We start from the raw sequence: 21517 nt of genomic DNA on the forward strand, positions 1-21517 counted from the left end.
TAAAACTTTTGTTATATTAACTACATGCATCAACCTTCTTGCTCATGACACAGGATAACTTATATCCGAAGGTTTTGGGAACCAGGGTCGGGGTCAGGTGCCAGGATGCAGCGTCCTCCCAGATCCAGTTCTGGTCCAGGCTGGCAGCAAGCATGTGGGGAGGCTGTGCAGAGCGGGTCCAGGGCAGCCTGACAGCTGGAGCTGTGTGGAAGGCAGCCTGAGACTCAGTGGGAGGGACGGTCCCCGATGGGGCGGGGACACCTGTCAATCAGAGGAGTTTAGGGGGAATAAAACCAGCAAGGTGGATTTGGGAAACTAAATAAGAAAAAGAACCGGCAGTTGGTGGGTTGGAGGAAGCACGCAACCGGATGCAGGGTTGTTTTGGGCAGGGCGAGGAGGAGCCGCTTCAAGGAACCAGGGTGAAGTGACAGGAAATTCCACCTGTTGGACTTCTAGAGCCACGTATTCCGGAACTGGAAATGGAATATCTGGCCAGCTATTTGGGGACCTGAAACCTCCCGGAGCCGCAGTCTCCGCGCGGGCGGCCTGGGAAAGTCACAGTCACAGCGCAGTGGCGGGAACCGCAGCCCGGCGGCCCTGGAACCTCCCAGGTCAGAGGAGCTGCGGGGCTGGGACGCGGGAGGGAAGGACCGGGTGTGCCCGCGGAGGTGCTCAGAAGGACACAGCTTCCAAAATTCTGTTGTGGATATTGTTCTGTTGTCGCTAAGTTTGGGAATCTATGAAGCGAGTCTTGTGATTTTTTTTTTCACTTACCTTATGAGTGCTAGGCTCTTCTGTCATAAAATAATTCATAAAATAATCTGGTAGAGACTTCCATTATCCTATGTTTGCAAACAGGGTTCTCACAAATGTTTGTGGCATTTCCAAAGCTCCTGGAATTTAAATCCATGTTTTCTGAACTCCCCTGCTTTACCACTGGCCGAGTCAAGAGAATGCCTTTCACTCTGAAGAACAGGCATTCTCAGAGAATGGATAGTGGATAGTAAGTCCATGAGGAACTGTGGGGGTGTGGTCAAAACAGCCTGACCACACAGCTGCCATGACAGACTTAGAGGTCCAGACACAGCTTCCGGCAGGCAACCCCTAGACCCAGGAAAAGCCCTAAGCTGACCCCACCCTGTGGGGCCTGTATCTAAGAGGAAACCTGATATTACAAACATTCCCTATACCCCTAGTCCCCCAGTCAGGGTCCTGAACCCTGGAAATACCCTCACCCCAACTTCTACTATGATTAAAAACCTTACCCGGCCTGGGCTCTGGGCTCTGCTCTCACTGCTGCGTTTTGAAAAGAAAGGCTCTTTGCTTTGACATATGGGATTCATTCTCCATGGTGGTCTTTTGGGGGTCCCCGAGATCTGGACATAATACAAGCAGTGCAGATTTGATTGAATTAGAAAATACATTTTATCAAGTGCTCCAGTTATCGCTGAAAACATTAACATTTACCTAGTAAAGTTTGTATTGCCCATTGATTTTCTGAGATATATGCAGTCTAGGATGTAAACACAGCATTCAGAAATGTGTCTTCATATGCTGTTTTCTCATGTTACATCTCAGACCCAGGTAAATGCAGTATCCATGCTGTGAGAGTGTATCAGGCCACACTATTTTATAGTTAGCAAACTCTGGAAACTAAATTTGAGAAAGCATCTTTGGAATAATTATGATCACTCACCTGTATCAGAAAAATGTTTCCTTGTTTGAAGAAAAGCACTCTGCCCATGTACAGGTGACCAGACTGCTGTATTTTATTTCACGGTTTGTTGACATTCAGTGCTGTGACTGTGGACTTCTTATAGGAGGAGTGGGAATGCCTAGACCCTGCTCACAGGGCTTTTTGCAGAGTCTCACATCAGAGAGTAAAGAGAAATCCTCAGAGAGAGACGTATGTATGTGTATGTGTGATGTTTTCTCCGCTTCATGTTTATCCTTTGGCAGATGTTTCACATCTTTTAGTTTGGTTCCATGAAAACTTCCAGGTGCTTTCTGAAGAATCTTTTTCTCCCATGCAGGTCTCACACTGCTCAGCCAGATCTGCTCACCTGCGAATCAGAAAAACGAGCCATGGACGGTGGAGAGAGAGGAGACAGGAGCCATGGATTGGGTGTGTAAGAGGGACTGAGGAAGGAGCAGGGAGGGCTCATGTGACAGCAGAAACAGAGCATGAAATTGGTTTTGCCAGATTCTGTTTCCACTGAGAATAATCTCAGAATATTCCTATTATAGGTATTAGAAGCCTCTCTATGTAAGAATTATTCCTCATAGGCAAATATGATTTCATTTGGATTTTCACGTGAATGATGCTGTCCCATTCATATCATTGATTGTGTCTTCTTATCAATATTAAATGGTATTATAATTTTAATATAATGTTTAGTTAGAACAACTGATGCCTTTTGGGTTTTTTTTTTTTTTTCCTGCTCCTAGAATTTGGGAGCATTTTGTAGTTCCTTCAGATTCTTTATCATTTATGGTTAATTTTTCCGTTTCCTAAATGAATACCAGCAGGATTTTGATAGGATTTGCTAAACTGTATCTACATTGTTTCCCGTTGATTGCTCCTGTCTTCTGTCTTCATGTCAACTGTTAATGTTCTGTATTGATGCAATTTTAATAAATTTTGAAATGACCTCTGGGTTTGAACTCTATCTCATAATTTTTAATTTTTTTGTGGTTTCTTATTTTATCAATTTTAGGAAGATTTTTCTCTATATTTAAGAAATGCTTGTAGGAATTTGGTATTTAGAATCTTACAAACATTCTTTTATATTTCTTCACTTGTTTGAGTAAGAACATTCTAGCAGTGAGTCAAAATACTACATATTAAGTTCATATTTATATATATGTATATATAATTCAGTACTCATAATGTATTCTTCTGTCCAGGTTCTTGGAGAAGACACTTTTTAAACATTGATCTTGATTTTTTTTTAACATTTTCTTTTGTTTGTTTTGTTTTTGTTTTTTTGAAACAGGAGTTCTCTGTTTAACTTTGGAGCTTGTCCTGGAACTCACTCTGCAGATCAGGCTATCCTCGAACTCACAGAGATCCACATGACTCTGCCTCCCCAGTGCTGGGATTAAAGACGTGTGCCACCACCCGGTTTGTTTTTTTGTTTTGTTTTGTTTCTTGTTTTTGAGACACTGTCTCTGTGTAGTCCTGGCTGTTCTGGAACTCGGTGTAGACCAGGCTTGCCTTGAACTGAGAGATCCACCTGCCCTAGCCTCTGAGGAGTAAAGGCTTGTGCCACCTGGCCAGGCTGACTTGTTCTGACATGAGCACACTGGAGCATGCTGCTTGAAGTTTGAGAAGACTGGGCGTCTCCCGCTCTTGTGTGGATGATTATCTGCAGGTCTGCTAGGCATTATTGGTTTTCTGTGCTGTTCATGGTCACGTTTCTCAGTGGTGGACATTGAAGGTTCCATGCATCACTGTGTGTTTGCTTCCTACAATTCTATCATTGATTGCTTCATGTATTTTGAAACTATCCTGTGAAATGCATTTATATTGACCACATAGCTTTCTGGCAATTGAACCATTTGGTCATTTGTTAATCTTCTTTGTTTTGTTTCTATAGATTTGGCTTTTTCCTTTACCTACCATAATTATTACCAACACTCTTCACAGCAAATCTTCAAAAAATATTTATTCACACTTAGCACTTTGTATCTTTACATTTGAAGTAAATACTTTCATTGAAAGTATGTTATGATATTCGGGTGTCCTTTTTTTGAAGTCGTATACTATTTTAATTTTTGTTTGGGGAACATTATCCATGTACACTTCGAGAAGTCATTGACAGGAAATATAAACTCATACCCTCTTGGTAGTTTTTTCCATTTCTTAGGTCTCTTTTCCTTTTTCTGAGACCCTTTCTCTATCGTTAACTCTCTAAGGCACTTTTCATTTGTTCATCAACTTGAGGAGTGTCTTCTCCATGTTTTCCCTTTTTGCTGTTTAGATGTTCAGGAATCTGGACACTGACTTGCCTGCAGTGAGCTGGATTCTTGCCGGCACTGTGTCTGTGTTCTTCCTGCCTCGTCTCCAGTGTTTTTTACCATTTAGACTTTGATGGTAGATGCTGACCAGGCAGAGATGAGATCTCAGTGTAACCTTAGATGAGCAGGTTTTCTTTTTTTTACTAAACGTGTGGACCATGTACTACGTACAGTTTGGCTTTTTCAACTGCTTTTGAGTATGATTTGTTCAGTTCATTTACTTATTGTTTATAATATTATTTGTTTGCTTTGTGATTTTTTTCCTTTGTACATTTTTGATAAATTCTGGATATTTTTGTATCATACTATGAAAAGTTTGCTAATAAATATATACATTCTGTAGACTGTTTATACTTTTAGTAATTAACAATTTCCATGCAAGGTGTTAATTGTATGCAGTCTTACTTGTCTGTTCTCATTTTTGGGTCTGTATAATTTGTAGTCCCATTTAGAAACTAGGTCCCTCTGTCTATATATGGATGAATTCCCCCCGTGTGACGCTCCAGGTTTCACCGTGCATTGCTTTGGTCTCGGTTTCATTCTTTTTTATGTGGATATTTCCTTTTCCCATTACCATTACTTGACGAGGCGGCATATTCTGTAACATACTTTTTAGGTGTTTTGGCGGAATTCAGATGGTCACAGCTCCTTGGGCTGCTTCTGCATCTGCTGCTCTCATAGCTATGGGTGTCTTCTCTTCTGCCCCTTTCATGGTGCTGTTGTTCGTGTGGCTCTGCACTGTCATCAGAAATCACGGGCGTGGGGGTTGGGGGGTGGGGGCGGATGAATCAAGCTCTGCTCTATGTGCCTGGGCTTGCTATGCACTCACACGGTCTTTGTGCTTCCATGTAGATTTGTAGAATTTTCTTTACTGTATCCTTGAAGTTTATCATGGACAAAATCATTGTCATGGATTTTGAGTTATCATCTAAATCATTTAACACTGCAATGTTCACAATAATGTGTTTTATATCATGTGCACGCAAGGTGTTCCATCTTGCAATATCATCCTCAATTCCTTCAGTGAACTCAAAGTGTCCATGTTAGAGGTCTCTCTTTTGCTTGGTTAATTTTTTTCCCCCTTTTTAAAATTAACTATTTTTTTTCTGTTCAGTTTTAAATAAATAAAGCAATGATAGTTCATATAAACCCTTCCTAATTAATTGGTTGGTTATATAGATGATAAAAAGTTGTGCCTGCCAACTGGGCATTGATAACACTTCTTGAGTTCTGTTTGTGTAAGTTTTATTTTTTCATAATTAATGTATATTGATATTTAAAAATTGCATCAATTTATTCACTTACCGGTTGGTGATAACACTGGTTGGGTCGAGGGATCCAGGGACCCCTCAGTCATCCATGGCCAGACTTAAGAGATCAGCTGGAGGGGAATCTGGACATAAAGAACATGAGGACACTCGTAAGACCCCTGTCCCATGTGGTGATATATTGTGTATGAAATAAAGCTTGCCTAAGGATCACAGGACAGAACAAGCCCCTAGATTAAACATAGAAGCCAGGCAGTGGTGGCACATACCTTTCAGCTGAGGAGCCCTTTCGGGAAGAAGCCTTTTCAGCTGTGGACTTAGAGGCATTCAGTCAGAGGATTTGTGGAGATAGGATCTCACCTTCCCTTTGGCCTGAGGATTCGGTAGTGGTAAGTTTTTCTAGCCGGGTGCATGCCTGTAATCCCAGCACTCGGGAGGCAAAGGCAGGTGGATCTCTGAGTTCGAGGCCAGCGTGATCTACAGAGCTAGTCCAGGACAGGCTCCAAAGCTACAGAGAAACCCTGTCTTTCTAATTGCTTATTCCTTTGCCTCTCTGTTCTTTCAGCATTTATCCCAATATCTAGCTCCAGGTTTTTTATTATAAGACCATTTAAAATTTGTACATTTGACACCCAATGTCCTTCCCAGTCTTGTTTGATGAATTTTAGTTTGAAGTCTGTTATGTAAATAGTTGGGCATGGTGGCTCAGGCCTTTAATCCTAGTACTCAGTAGGCAGAGATAGGCAGATCTCTGTGAATTAGAGGCCAGCCTGGTCTTCAAAGTGAGTTCCATGACAGACAGGATTGTTACTCAGAAAAACCCTGTCTTATTTAAAAAAAAAAAAAAAGGCTGGAGAGATGGCTCAGAGGTTAAGAGTACTGACTGGTCTTCCAGAGGTCCTGAGTTCAATTCTCAGAAACACATGGTGGCTCACAACCATCTGTAATGAGATCTAGTGCCCTCTTCTGGCCTGCAGGGGCACATGCAGGCAGAACACTGTATACATAATAAATAAAAAATAAATCTTAAAAAAAAAAGAAGTCTAATTCCTGTCTCTTTATTGGGGAATTGTTTATTTGGTTGTCGTACATCTGTTTTTGTGTGTGTGTACTTCCCTTCTTTTGGTGTTGTTGGTGTGATATTATATTTCCTGTGCTTCTTTCTTTCTTTCTTTTTTTTTTTTTTAAAGTTTTATTTATTTATTATGTATACAGAAGAGGGCGCCAGATCTCATTACAGATGGTTGTGAGCCACCATGTGGTTGCTGGGAATTGAACTCAGGACCTCTGGAAGAGCAGTCAGAGTTCTTAACCTCTGAGCCATCTCTCCAGCCCTATTTGCTGTGTTTCTATGGGTGTAGTTAAACTCATTGGGACTGAATTTATGCATAGGTATTGTTTAAATTTGACTTTATCATGGAATATCTTCATTTCTTTATTGATGGTGATTGAAAGTTTTAGTGGGTGTAGTAGTCTGAGCTGGAACCTCTGGTCTCTTAGAATCTGCAGGACATTTGTTCAGGCCCTTCTGGCTTTTAGGGTCTGCATTGTGAAGTCAGGTATAATTCTAATTGGTCTGCCTTTAGATGTTTCTTGGCCTTTTTCCCTTGTAGTGTTTAGTAGTCTTTCTTCATTTCATATATTTAGTATTTTGATTATTATATAGAGGGGGCCTTTTCTTTTTTGATCAAATCTATTTAGTGTCTGCAAACTTCTTGTCCCTTAGTAGGCATGTCCTTATTTAGGTTAGGAAAAATTTCTTCTTTGATTCTGTTGAAAATAGTTATTGGGCTTTTGTGCTTGGATTCTTCTTTAATTCCTGTTACTCTTCAGGTTGGTCTTTTCATAGTGTCCCAGAATTCCTGCATGTTTTGTGTCAGAAATGTTTTAGATTTAGCATTTTCTTTGATGAATGTATCTATATCTTCTATCATATCTTCAGTGTCTGAGATTCTTTCTTCCTTCTCATATTCTGATGTTGATACTTGTGACTGTAGTTCCTCCTCACTTAGTTGATATTTCATTTCCAGAATTCTCTCAGATTGTGGGTTTTTTTTTTTTTGGTTTTTCAAGACAGGGTTTCTCTGTTTCTCTGTGTAGCTTTTGCGCCTTTCCTGGGACTCACTTGGTAGCCCAGGCTGGCCTCAAACTCACAGAAATCCGCCTGCCTCTGCCTCCTGAGTGCTGGGATTAAAGGCATGCGTCACCACCACCTGGCTGTTTTTGTTTTTGTTTTTGTTTTCAATGCTTTTATTTTCATTTTCAGGTCTTGAACAGTGTTATTTCTTTCCTAAATGTTTACTTTTTTTTCTTGTCTTTCTTTAAGTGATTTATTCATTTCCTTCTTCTTTCTTCTTTTTTTTTTTTTTTTTCTTTTCCTCAGTTTTCTTGAGAGATTAATTTTCTGTTTAAGGGGCTCTACCACATGGTTTAAGGTCATTTTCTAGTGCTTCATCACTGTTAGATTATTCAGGGTTTGTTGTGGTAGTATAGCTGGGCTCTGGTGATGACACATTGCCTGTTGTTGATTGTGTTCTTCTGGTATCTAGACATCTGGGTTTGGGGTAATTGTAGTTCTAGGTGCAGGTTTCTGAGTTTGCATTGGTAGAGGGGTGCTGTGTTCTTTGTTTTGTGTTTCCTCTCTGGCGTTCTGGCTAGAGTGTCTTGTGGTTGAGTAGACAGTCTTCCACTCATGTTGACTGATGGAATTCTGATGGCTGGTATAGTTTCTGGTGGAGCAGTCTTTTTCTCTTGGGGTCTGGTGTCTTGGTGGCTAGTGTGGCACCTGGTACATCCAGTTGTATTCCACTGCAGTTGGCAGCCAGGATAATGTGAAGGAGAGATGTAGAGTGAATGGAGGTAGGTAGGTTGGGGTCACGCCACAGCCGGTTAGCCTGCCTGTAGTTCTTATGGCTAGCATGTCCTCTGGTCATGCACTGGGCCTCAGGTGAAGCTGGGGTTCTCAGGGCTATCATGGTCTCTTGTAGAGCAGCAGGCTTTCAGGGTAGTTGTTTGACTGGGGTTTTTTTTTTTTTTTTTTCATACCTAACATTGTGGATCATTGTTTGTTTTTTGATTTGATTTTTCAAGACAGAATTTCTCTGTGCAGCCTTGGCTGTTCTGAAACTCGCTTTGAAGATCAGGTTGGCCTTGAACTCAGAGCCCATCTGCCTCTGCCTCCTGTCCTAAAATTAAAGGTGTACATCACCAGTGCCTGGCTGTGTGGAACATTTTTTTCCCATTATAATAGCCATCTTGGGCTGGAGAGATGGCTCAGAGGTTAAGAGCACCAACTGCTCTTCCAGAGGTCCTGAGTTCAATTCCCAGCAACCACATGGTGGCTCACAACCATCTGTAATGAGATCTGGTGCCCTCTTCTGTATGCGTAATAAATAAATAAATCTTTAAAAAAATGTACCTCATAATAATTAAAAGAAATAATAGCCATCTTTATTTGTAAAAATCCAGATATAAAACGTAATCTTTCAGTCTTTCCAGGTTTTCCTAAAAATATGGAACGCTTCACAAATTTGCATGTCATCCTTGCGCAGGGGCCGTGCTAATCTTCTCTGTATCGTTCCAGTTTTAGTGTATGTGCTGTGGAAGCGAGCACGAGCATTTTTAATATGTACTTATTGAACATTATTACTGTACTATCAGTAATCATGGAAACCAAGGAAAGCAACTACCAAGCTATGACACAGGACACAACTTTATTGTGTAAATCTGACATACACACAATCAACCAATATATTTATAAAGTCTGAGCCGTGAATAATGTTAAACAGAGTGTTTTATATCCTTCTGTCCCCTGCATGCTTCCAAACTCTCCCCATATTCCAGCATTCCAGAATGACATCGACTCTGACTGGATATCTTCAGTTTATTTATTAAGTGAATTCATTATTATATGAATTATCTCATATGCAGAAAAATTTCACTAATGAACAAAATATACCAGAAATAACTTGATGTCCTGAGGTTAAAGGGGCAGATAATAGTTACAGAGGAGATACAGTAGAACACCATAAGGGTGTTGATTGTTGTTAATCTTTCCAGGTAGTTCTCAGGAGCCCATGCTATATCAGCAGACAGATGTACTGTGTCAGCCAGCTTGATTGTGTGGCACTATGTGTCCATATCTCAGTACGGGTTCTTCTTAGTCATAGGTAATACTAATGAAGAATTTAAGAACTGCCTAAGGGCCGGGCGGTGGTGGTGCACGCCTGTAATCCCAGCACTTGGGAGGCAGAGGCAGGCGGATCTCTGTGAGTTCGAGGCCAGCCTGGTCTACAAAGCAAGTTCCAGGACAGCCTCCAAAGCTACAAGGAAACCCTGTCTCGAAAAACAAAACAAAACAAACAAACAAACAAAAAAGAACTGCCTGAAAGAATGTCAAGACACAGCTTCTATGCAAGGAAGATGTCTCCAAAGGAGTTAGGATTTTTTTTTTTTTTAAGCTGAGGATTGAACCCAGAGGATTTTTTTTTTTTAAGCTGAGGATTGAACCCAGGGCCTTGTGCCTGCTAGGCAAACACTCTACCACTGAGCTAAATCCCCAACCCAGGAGTTAGGATTTTAAGGCTCTGAGATAATGAGTGATTCATCCCAAGGGCACACCCCTGCAGGGATTCTCTTTATCCCTTTGCCTTCCTGAACCGTGCTTTCTTCCTGACAGTCACCAGCTAGAACCTTAAGCACACAGACATTCCCATTGAAGACACTTGTGGCCTTATTTGTAATGTTCATTTTTCAGTTTATTTATTTTTTTATTGAATTGGTGTTTTGCCTGCATGTTTCTCTGTATGAGAGTGTTGGATCCCCTAGAATTGGAGTTTCCTGTTGGGTTGAGTAGATGTATACGTATGTTGTATATCCCCAGGAAAAAAAAAATGTCTCATTAAATGTGATTAATTGTTCCTCCAAACTTGCTATACAATAGAAAATAGATTTTTTTTTCCTAATAGAAAGTCCAACTACGCCATCCTCATACTCTTCCTGCATAGAGTCTCAAATTTGGCTTAGAGATTGTTTATCTTGCTAGCAGCTAATCAATAAATCTTTCAAGTGTATTGGACTGAGACTGTGGTGTCTTCCCAGGGATCACAAACTCCATATCCCTAGGTTTTGTCTGCTAACCTACAATTGCTGATAGCAATGTGCACTGGTGGGAGATTTTGGAGTCCCTCAAACCTTTCCTCAGAAAGTGACTGATGTGGGGATGAGACTGTGTGTGCATACTGGAGTTAATTTTCTGTTCATTTGGAGAAAACAACATCTTCCCCTGCCTTCTTCTTCAATCAGTGTGGAAGCTGTTCTTCACCTGGGCTGTGAGCTTGTGAGGTTGTCACCTAGAACTTCACTCACGGTGCCTTATGAAGAACACAGTGTGGAGTTGTTCGTTCACGATGCATTCCTGTCTCAAGGCTGCATCACGCTTTTGGGGCTCCTCCTCCTCTAAACCTTATTTCATGAGGGGAACTATTGTCACCTGTCTTGCGTTACACAACCACAGCCAACCCTCCAGTACAAATTAGGGTCTCTGTTTATAACGCCATTGAAAGCTCTTGTTCCCATCCCAAGGTCTTTTGTATAGAGAGTTTGAACATCATAGGTTCGTTTACTTTAAGCAGCTCTTTGTATCGTGTGTATATTAGGCCCTTGTGTGAAGAAAGCCTAAGTATTTATTTCACTTTCTTAGCTACCATTCGTTCTTTGTGTACTTTCCTGACCTGCACAGCTCTGCACTCCATGAAATCCCTTTGTCATTTTTCCTGGTCAATTTCTGTGTTCCTGGAATCTTGATCTTTCTGCTTTGGGTTTCTTTTTGGGATCTCTGTTCTGTTCAATATTCTATGTTTTGTTTTGTTTTTTATATGTAGGGCCATGCTGTCTTTGTCATTGTGCCTCTGAATCATAATATGTGATCAGTTCTTGTGATGTCCCCAGTAATACTTTTTTTTTAATTGGGGCCTCATGGGAAGACAGAATTTTTTTCCATGTATAAGCAGTATTTATTTACTTATTTATTTATATTTTTAAAGATTTATTTATTGTATGCACAGTGTTCTGTCTGCACATATCCCTGCAGGCCAGAAGAGGGCACCAGATCTCATTACAGATGGTTGTGAGCCACCATGTGGTTGCTGGGAATTGAACTAAGGACCTATGGAAGAACAAACAATGTTCTTAATCACTGAGCCATCTCTCCAGCCCCTACTCTTTTTTTTAAGGATAATAGTTGTGATTTTTCTGTGTCCATATGACTGTTTCTATATCTACTTTTTTTTTGGTTTTTCGAGACAGGGTTTCTTTGTGTAGCTTTGCGCCTTTCCTGGAACTCACTTGGTAGCCCAGGCTGGCCTCGAACTCACAGAGATCCGCCAGCCTCTGCCTCCCGAGTGCTGGGATTAAAGGTGCTGGCCACCACCTCCCAGCCCACTGGTTGCTCGTAATAGTGTAACCATGTGCAGGATAGTCTTATGTCAACTTGACACAAGTTATCAGAGAGGAGGGAACCTCAACTGAGAAAATGCCTTCATAAGATCTGATATAGTTTGGGCTGGAGAGATGGCTCAGCGGTTAAGAGCACTGGCTGTTCTTCCAGAGATCATGAGGTCAATTCCCAGCAACCACATGGTGGCTCCCAACCATCTGTAATGAGGTCTGACACCTGCCTCTGGCATGCAGGCAGAACACTGTATACATAATAAGTAAATCTTTAAAAAAAAAAAAAAGAAAGAAAGAAAGAAAGAAAAGATCTGGGAGTTGGGGATTTAGGTCAGTAGTAAAGTGCTTGCCTAGCAAGCGCAAGGCCCTGGGTTCGATCCTCAGCTCCACATACCAAAAAATAAAAAAAATAAAAAAATAATCCTACATTCTTAATTTGGGATTGATGGGGCAGGATCCAACCCCGTTGGGGGTGGTGGGTTGGTGGACTGGTGGTCCTTGATTGTATAAGAAAGCTGAGCATGCTATGGGAAGCAAGCCAGTAAGCAGTACTTCTCCATGGTTTTTGCATCAACCCTTGCCTCTAGGTCTGGTTTGTTTACATGTTCCTGTTCTGAATTCCTTCAATGATGAACAGCAATATGGAAGTGTGGGTCAAATAAATCCTTTTCTTGCTGGCTTGTTTTTTGATCATGATGTTTCATTGTAGCAATATAAACCCTAGGTTAAAAAAAACAAAAACAAAAACAAAAAACAAAAAAAACCATATACACCATTTTATTCATCAGGCAGTGTTCACGGAAGTCTATTTCTTTGTGTACCATTACTTTTCATGTTTTATCCTGAGTGCCTTAAAATTTTCTTCATAGAAGTGAATTTAACATTACTGTTATTATGTATATTATTGCTAGATGTTTTGGAAATAACCTGAATGGCTTATATTTATAAATTACTTTTCAAATTGTTATTATTAATAAATAAAGTAGTTATTTTCTGTGTTAGTTTTGTGCTTTTCTTTTTTGTAAAAAGATGTATTTATTTATTATGTATACAATGAGTGTTCGGCCTGCAGGTCAGAAGAGGGCACCAGATCTCATTACAGATGGCTGTGAGCCACCATGTGGGTACTGGGAATTGAACTCAGGTCCTCTGGAACAGCAGTCAGTGCTCTTAACCGCTGAGCCATCTCTCCAGCCCCAGTTTTGTGCTTTTCAATAACATGTGAAGCACTTGGCAAATCTAAGATTTTCCCATGATGACACTGTAAAGTTTTTTGTGTGTTTACATCATCAATAAAATGGAACTTGATGCCTTTCTTACCTGTTTCCTCTTAACTCTTTTTTATTATTCAATTTTTGTTTGTTTGTTTTTTGTTTTTCGAGACACGGTTTCTCTGTAGCTTTGGAGGCTGTACTGGAACTCGCTTTGTAGACCAGGCTGGCCTCCAACTCACAGAGATCCGCCTGCCTCTGCCTCCCAAGTGCTGGGATTACAGGCGAGCGCCACCACCGCCCGGCGTTATTATTCAATTTTTTATGGCACACTCTTATGCCACAAGATTCAATAAGACTAGAGAGCACATGTTTTCTTACCTCCTTACAGTTTCCCTGCTAATGCTGCTCATGATTTTTTCCTCTGCACTGGACTATTGGCTTCAGTGTAACACACCTTCCCTTTATTGTGTTCAGCTGTGTTCTATTTATTCCTGTTTGCTTTAGGAGTTTATCATAAAATCTCCTGAAGTTTGTCTTACATCATATCTGTTTCTGCTGGTATTTTCATATCATGAAGCTTTTTTACTCATGATTTGTTTTTAAATATTATTGTGGGTAACACCAGGGGTAGTAATTTACTTCCTTCTAGTGAGAAATGGTAGTTTGCTGGTTTGTGTGTTGAAAATGATCTGGTACAATCAAGCTCTCCTGTTAATTTATTCCTTTTGTAAAATACTTGTTTCCTGGGTTGTGATGGCTAATTTCTCCCTGATTTTTCTATGTATACTTTGTCTCTAATTATGATCTGTAGTGCAGCTTGAGTGGATGACCTTTGTCATTTGATAACCCACTTCGTATGACTTTCCTTCATGAAATTTAAGAGCTCATGTTTTGGGGTGCAATGATAAGGTTCCTAGATTTTCTTTCACCACTCTAAAGATACCCTTCCGGGTTCTCCTGTCTTTGACAAGATTTCTGATATCATTTAGGTTTTTGGATCTTCTCATGTAGTTTTGCATTGACCATAATAGAGTTGTATTAATTTTACCTTTGTATTTTTGACACTTTGATGCGAAATTTCAACAAAAATTCCATTCTTTGTTTCTGAGACAGCAACTCAGAGAAGAGCAACAAGAAGAATGAATGCTTCTGTGGTTAATGCTCCCAAGGTCAGTGTCATATTCACATTTCTCTGAAATTTGCTTTTATTATAGAAACCATTCAAGACTTTAATTCTCTACCACTGGCAATGTTATTGAAAGTGTTTATTTTGCCTTATTTATCTGTTTTTCTTCTTTTATATTAACGTTTAAGTCTTTAAATCTTTCACTTATGTAGCAGAGACTTGTCCCATTATATTTTTCCTCGATTTCAAACTATAAGGCCATGAATTTCCATGGATTTAAGACTTGGATTTCTAAAACAGATGCTATTGTAAATGACACTCAAAGAAATTTATTGATTCCCAACTTTTGCATAGAATCGACTTGTGTCCTTTTATATTAGTGAGGAAGTGAGGTCTAATGTGCCAAATAGTTGGCATTCTGCAATGGTTAGTTTTGCTGAAATAGGCTTCTGAAGGTAGAGATGCCAATACAGGGACCTTTTCACTGACAATATTGAGCAATTTATAGAAAAGTAGAATCTGAAGAGACTACTTGCCTTGAACCCTAATAGTAATAGTTTAGCATCCTAGAAAGCACAGATGATGAAAGTAATATGTGGCTTGCTCTTGCCAAAAAATTGACGTGTCTCTGCCGAGATGAATGTTGCAGTTTTCTGGTTTGTGTTTTTGCCAGGTTATGTCACACATTGATGATGTGTGTGTGTTGACACCTGAAATGTAATTGTCTCGGTAGATTCTGTTCGGAGCTCTGTGGTTTTCCCTGCTATCTCCACCTTTGTATGGCACCATGTAGAATGTATTAGCAAGAGTTTTCTAGAGAGTATTTACTTGGTGCTGGACATACGCCATCAATTTTCAAGCATAAATGAATGTCCCTCTTAATTACTTTACTCTCTTCTTTTGGAGAATGAAGGCTCTTTCCAGCCTAAGTTCTTCCTCTTTCTGAAGGTTTGTCTTACACAGGGACAAATTTTGAAGAGTGGTGTCAGTGTTTCTATTTCTTTACAATAATATTTTATTTGAGTATCTGAAGGTCTGTCTGCATATTTTTATGTATACTGCATGATGCATTATACCCTTAGGTCCGTGATGTCAGCACCAAACTCTTGGCGCTGAAGTCAGGAACTGTAGTTAGTTGTTATGTGTATAGAGAAAATTAGACTAGGTTTTCCTGCAGATACAGCAAGTGTCTTTTACCTCTGAGCCATGTCTTTAGGCTCTGGATTTACATTTCTGGTACATATTGTGACAGTATCTAACCCCATGCATTCTAGTTTTGGAAAATGAAAGAATAATCACAAAAGATATTTATTTATGCTAGAACCCAGTTAGATGAATGAGCTCACATAATGAAGAAAAAAAATAAAGTTGAAATTAAGAGATTTCAATTTTCAATTGAGTCAATCATATGAGCAATAATATATTCAAAATTAGTGAAGTTAGATTATTTCTCATTCTATTTAATACATTTGCTTTTATAACAGAAACTTTCTACTTCATTTGAATGCACTGACACAGATGGCATTTGTTTCCACAAATATTTCTAATTATTCTGTAGTAAAACACTGTATGGAATTCATGAAATTGTCATTATCAGTACTGTTTGTTTCAGCTTTTAGAAAATTTAAATAACATTAATGTTGTCTAATTCTGATCTTTCTATTCACATCATGGGTGTAAATGTTTCCCAAAACATATCTTCATTAAATATTTGATTCTATGTTATTTGGAATGTTGGATATATGAAATGATTTTACACTCCTTACTTACGGAAAAACTGACTTTAATTCATCCATGAATTCTGCATTCCATATTCTACCCCTTTGTTCTAGAAGGGGTGCAGCATTTTACTTAGGCCTCAGGATCTCAACTGAGCATTTTAGAGTAGAATCAGGTGAATCCAGCTTCAGACAGGGTTTTTCTAGTGTCCATATTTAAGCAATGTCAACAACTGTATACATTTGAAGTATTATAACTTTACTATCTGAGATGTGACACTGGGATTCTGTTTGCTATCAACACAAATTTCTCAAAGGTTCATTTCTGCATCTAGACCACAAATGTGTATGTTGTATTTATTAAATGTATCATCTTGTTTACTCAGAGATAGAAAATACAATAAAGCTGGGCGGTGGTGGCACATGCCTTTAATCCCAGCACTGGGGAGGCAGAGGCAGGCAGATCTCTGTGAGTTTAAGGCCAGCCTGGGCTACAGAGTGAGATCCAGGAAAGGTGCAAAGCTACAGAGAAACCCTGTCTCGAAAAAACAAAAAAACAAAAACAACAAAAAAAGAAAATATGATAAAGACTGAATATTTTAGAAAGTATCTTTTATGAAAATTAAAGTGCACGCCTGTAATCCCAGCACTCGGGAGACAGAGGCAGGTGGATCTCTGTGAGTTCGAGGCCAGCCTGATCTACAAAGCGAGTTCCAAGACAGCCTCCAAAGCTACAGAGAAACGCTGTCTCGAAAAACCAAAAAAAATGAAGACATGACAGACTATATAATTTTTCAAATATAGTGATTGTGGCAAGTCTTTTATTTGCTACTCAGGTTTTAGAAAACATCAGAAAATTCATGGAAGAGAAGGACCTAGTGAATGGAGCCAAGGTAGTAATTCCTTCTATACATTGTTTCTAAAAGAGTAGCAATGCAGCACTTCTAGACAACTCATGTCCTTTACACATTGTCATGCTTCATGTATATCACAAATATGTTTCTAATTCTTTAGGTCTCTTTCACCTAAGAAATCATTTGTCAAGCAATACATGGTAAATAGGTAATTTTCCATGGCAGGATCTGTTATCATTCAGGGATGTGGCTGTTGATATCTCCCAGGAAGAATGGGAATGTCTAGACTGTGCTCAGAGGGCTTTGTACATTGATGTGATGCTGGAGAATTACAACAATCTACTCTTTGTAGGTAAGAATTTTCTTTTTGTAGAATTCCTGATTCATCCTTTTAAGTTACCTACTTTATGTATATGTAAATTCTCTGTACCTAGAGAATCTCAGAAATGAGGAAAATTCGTGTTACCAACAAAACTTCTTCTTCTTCTTCTTTTTTATTTCCCCCGGAGCTGAGGACTGAACCCAGGGCCTTGCACTTACTAAGCAAGTGCTTTGTATCACTGAGCTAAATCCCCAACTCCAACAAAACTTCCTAATAGTGCTTAATTTACATTTGTCTGTGTTCTCTAGAAGAGTAACCAATGCTATATTCTCCATGATCTTTCAGCCCTCTTATCTAATGTATAAAGAAAATTTGAAAGTTCAGAGAGTATTGAGTATTAAGAGCAAGAAAATATATAGCAGTACTCACAATAATTAGAATATATTAATTTTGCTACTGTATTAAACTCTTCACCTATATCTGATTATAAACAATGGAAGAGGTTTTAGAGAAAGATATGTTGGTGTTGAGAATGTTGTATTTATTTTTGCGATGTAGTTGCCATGTCTACTACTGGCACAGCATGATTTTAATGTGGAGGCTGAAGCAGTAGGACATGGTGAGTGCCCTGCCAACCTGGGTTATATTGTGAGTTCCTAGGTGACCAAAGCTGTACTGTTTGCTCTGTCTCAAAAACGTAAGAAATGTTCTTTATATGATCCTTCACAGAGATTCTTTCTCGAAGTTCTTTATTGCTCAAACCTATTTGTCTTATCAATTTTAGTTACAGTGTTTAGAAAAGAATGGGAAGCTATGCATGGGTCTTACCTCAGTCCTCTACATGTGTTGATAGTTTAGTTTGGTCTATTTGTGGGAATCTTCTTTTTTTTTTTGAGCTGAGGATCGAACCCAGGGCCTTGCGCTTGCTAGGCAAGTGCTCTACCACTGAGCTAAATCCCCATCCCTATTTGTGGGACTCTTAGCAGTGTGATCAGGGCCTTTCCCTAATGCTTTGGCTTCATATTGGGAACTCATTCCTCAGAGTGGGCTGCTTCACCCAGACTTAATACAGAGGGAGAAGCTTAGTCCTACCCAAACTTAATATGTCATGCTTTGTTGACACCCATGGGAGGCCTGTCCCTTTCAGACCAGAAGCAGAGGGGGAGTTGATAAGGGGAGAGAGGGGAGGTGGGGAGAGGGAACATGAGAAGAGGAGGGAGGGGAAAATGCAGTTTGAATGGGAAATAAATGAAAAAAATCAATAGAAAGGAAAAAAAATGAGAAGGCTATTATTGTTCCTGTGCTTTGATATAGATCAGATTGGAATTATTGTGAGCATCCAATTAATGACTGTAAAACAGAAAAGTCCTCTGTTAAGAGCTATGTACCTGAATGTTACTAGTTTATATATCATTGGAAACCTATGAAAACATCAGGTATTGAATCTGTTACTCATGCATTAATTGCTATTGTCCATAATTGCACTAATTTTTCAGAGAACCATCGCATATGTAGTAAATATGAGAAGTTCTTGCATCAAGTCATAAAGCATTTGATCCATGATCATGAGCATGTCAAAGAGAAGTCTTATAAATGTAATGAGCTTGGCAAAGTGATTCGTGAATGCAGCCAGTGTAGACCTTGTGACACAAGAGATCCTGCAGAAAATAACAAGTACAGAGTTGGTAACCACAGAGATGCCTCTGTTGAAGCCTTAACCCTCAACAGACACAAAAGTGGGAATGCTGGAGAAGAACCTTGCAAATATACAGACTGTGTAAACTGTTTACATTTGTGTTCCATCACTAGCCAAAATCAAAGAAATCACACAGGAAAGGAAGAACACAAAAATATGGAGTATGATACATCTTTTGACTCTAATACAGAAATCATACTGAAACAAACTGAGAGTGGGAAGAAACCATACCAATGCAGAAAATGTGGAAAATGCCTCAAGACTCACTCAAGCCTCATATATCAGAGAGCCCATCCTAGAGAGAAACCCTATAGATGTACAAAATGTAGTAAATGCTTTCTGCATTTTTCACAACTCAAAATACATTACATAATCCATGTTAGAGAAAAACCTGACAAATGTACAGAACGTGGTAAGTGCTTTTGTCACACATCACACTTTAGAAGACATTACAGGATCCACATTGGAGAGAAACCTAACAAATGTAGTGAATGTGACAAATCCATTACCACAGAAGGCCATCTTAGATCTCATCAGAGAATCCATGCAGGAGAGAAACCTTACAAATGTAGTGAATGTGAGAAATCCTTCTTGAGTGTCTTTGGTTATAGAAAACATCTGAAAACTCATACAGGTGAGAAGCCTTACAAATGTAGTGAATGTGACAAATCTTTCATCCAGAAAGCCAGTTTTAAAATGCATCAGAGAATTCATTCAGGAGAGAAACCTTACAAATGTAGTGAATGTGACAAATTTTTTATACAGGGCTCAGATCTTAGAAAACATCTGAAAACTCATACAGGTGAGAAGCCTTACAAATGTAGTGTATGTGACAAATCCTTTACCCAGAAAGCCAGTCTTAAAATACACCAGAGAATTCATTCAGGAGAGAAACCTTACAAATGTAGTGAATGTGACAAATTTTTTATACAGGGTTCAGATCTTAGAAAACACCTGAAAACTCATACAGGTGAGAAGCCTTACAAATGTAGTGAATGTGGCAAATCCTTTATTAGTTGTTCAGAACTTAAAAAACATCAGAGAATTCATTCAGGAGAGAAACCTTACAAATGTAGTAAATGTGACAAATCCTTTACTCAGAAAGGCAGTCTTAAAATGCATCAGAGAATTCATACAGGAGAGAAACCTTACAAATGTATTGAATGTGACAAATCCTTTACCAATAAAGGTAATCTTAGAAAGCATCAGAGAATTCATACAGGAGAGAAACCCTACAAATGTAGTGAATGTGACAAATCCTTTTCCCAGAAATACAATTTTAGAATACATCAGAGATTTCATACAGGAGAGAAACCTTACAAATGTAGTGAATGTGAGAAATCCTTTACATTTGGCTCATCTCTTAGGATACATCAAAGAATCCATAGAGGAGAGACTTACAAATGTAGTGAATGTGACAAACCCTTTACCCAGAAAGGGAATCTTAGAACTCATCAGAGAATCCACACAGGAGAGAAACCTTACAAATGTAGTGAATGTGACAAATCATTTTCTCAGAAAGACCATCTTAGAACTCATCAGAGACTTCATACAGGAGAGAAACCTTACAAATGCAGTGAATGTGAGAAATCCTTTGTGAGTGGCTCTGGTCTTAGAAAACATCTGAAAGCTCATATAGGTGAGAAACCTTACAAATGTAGTGAATGTGACAAATCCTTTATTAGTTGTTCAGAACTTAGAAAACATCAGAGAATTCATACAGGAGAGAAAACTTACAAATGTAGTAAATGTGACAAATCCTTTACTCAGAAAGGCAGTCTTAAAGTGCATCAGAGAATTCATACAGGAGAGAAAACTTACAAATGTAGTAAATGTGACAAATCCTTTACTCAGAAAGGCAGTCTTAAAGTGCATCAGAGAATTCATACAGGAGAAAAAACCTTACAAATGTAGTGAATGTGACAAATCCTTTTCATGTTGCTCAGCTCTTAGGAAACATCTGAAAACTCATACAGCTGGGAAACATTATATAATGTAGTGAATGCTAGAAATTTTTTTACAGAGAAAGAAGCTTTGAACTCATTAGAGAATACATACACTTGAGGAACTTTAGAAATGTAGCAAACATGAGAAATCCTTTACTCCTTGCTCATTTCAGAATATGTTATGGAATATTTGATCATACTCTGAAACCTACAAGTTAAAATCAACCATGGATTGGGGTTGTGCCCTGGATCTAGTTGACAGAAATAGCCACGAAGATTATGGAAGAGCATGGAAGATACATAGACACATAGGAAGGAATAGGGAACGACTTGGACTTTTGTGGTAGTTTTGGTTTGAAATGGTTGGAGAGACACTCTTATTGCCAGGTCTCTGGCCAAAATGGAATGCCAGCTAGATGCTTCCTGTCCTCTCTTAACTAGCAGGTTTTCACCCCAACATCTGACTCCTGAGTCTTTCTTGGTAAATACAACAATAGAGACTTAGTTATAAACTACATATGGTGGCTGTGGCAAAGTCTGTGCTAGTAGGACCAGAAATCCTAACCAGTCCATTGCCTGATCAACAGGGTGTTGAATGCAGGGTCATAGGGCCACAGTCAGATGCAAGCACTGAACTAACCGAGGAACAACATGAACACATCAGAGTATACATATGAAAGAGAAACCTTACAATTGTAGTGAATGTGAGAAATCCTTTACTGTTTGCACATTTCTTAGAGTATATTAGAGAATTCACTCAAAAGAGAAATCTTACCATTGTAGTTTTCTTAATTAGAGTTTAATTACTCTGAAGAGACACCATGATGATGGCAACTCTTAAAGGAAACTACTTAATTGTGGCTGGCTTATACTTTCAAATATAGCCCATTGGACTCATGATGG

The 21517-nt window shown here is 39.1% G+C and overlaps 1 non-coding gene and 1 pseudogene across 1 annotated transcript; one reads left to right on the forward strand and one right to left on the reverse strand.

Annotated features, from left to right (window-relative positions):
* Positions 1-479: 479 nt before the first annotated feature.
* LOC118576634 lies at positions 480-21052 on the forward strand (annotated as a pseudogene).
* LOC118576685 lies at positions 8795-8901 on the reverse strand. Its single transcript, XR_004943972.1, has one exon. It is a non-coding gene; the product is annotated as a U6 spliceosomal RNA (small nuclear RNA).
* Positions 21053-21517: the final 465 nt, after the last annotated feature.

Source organism: Onychomys torridus, unplaced genomic scaffold, assembly GCF_903995425.1.
Source record: "Onychomys torridus unplaced genomic scaffold, mOncTor1.1, whole genome shotgun sequence".
Classification (NCBI taxonomy): domain Eukaryota; kingdom Metazoa; phylum Chordata; class Mammalia; order Rodentia; family Cricetidae; genus Onychomys; species Onychomys torridus.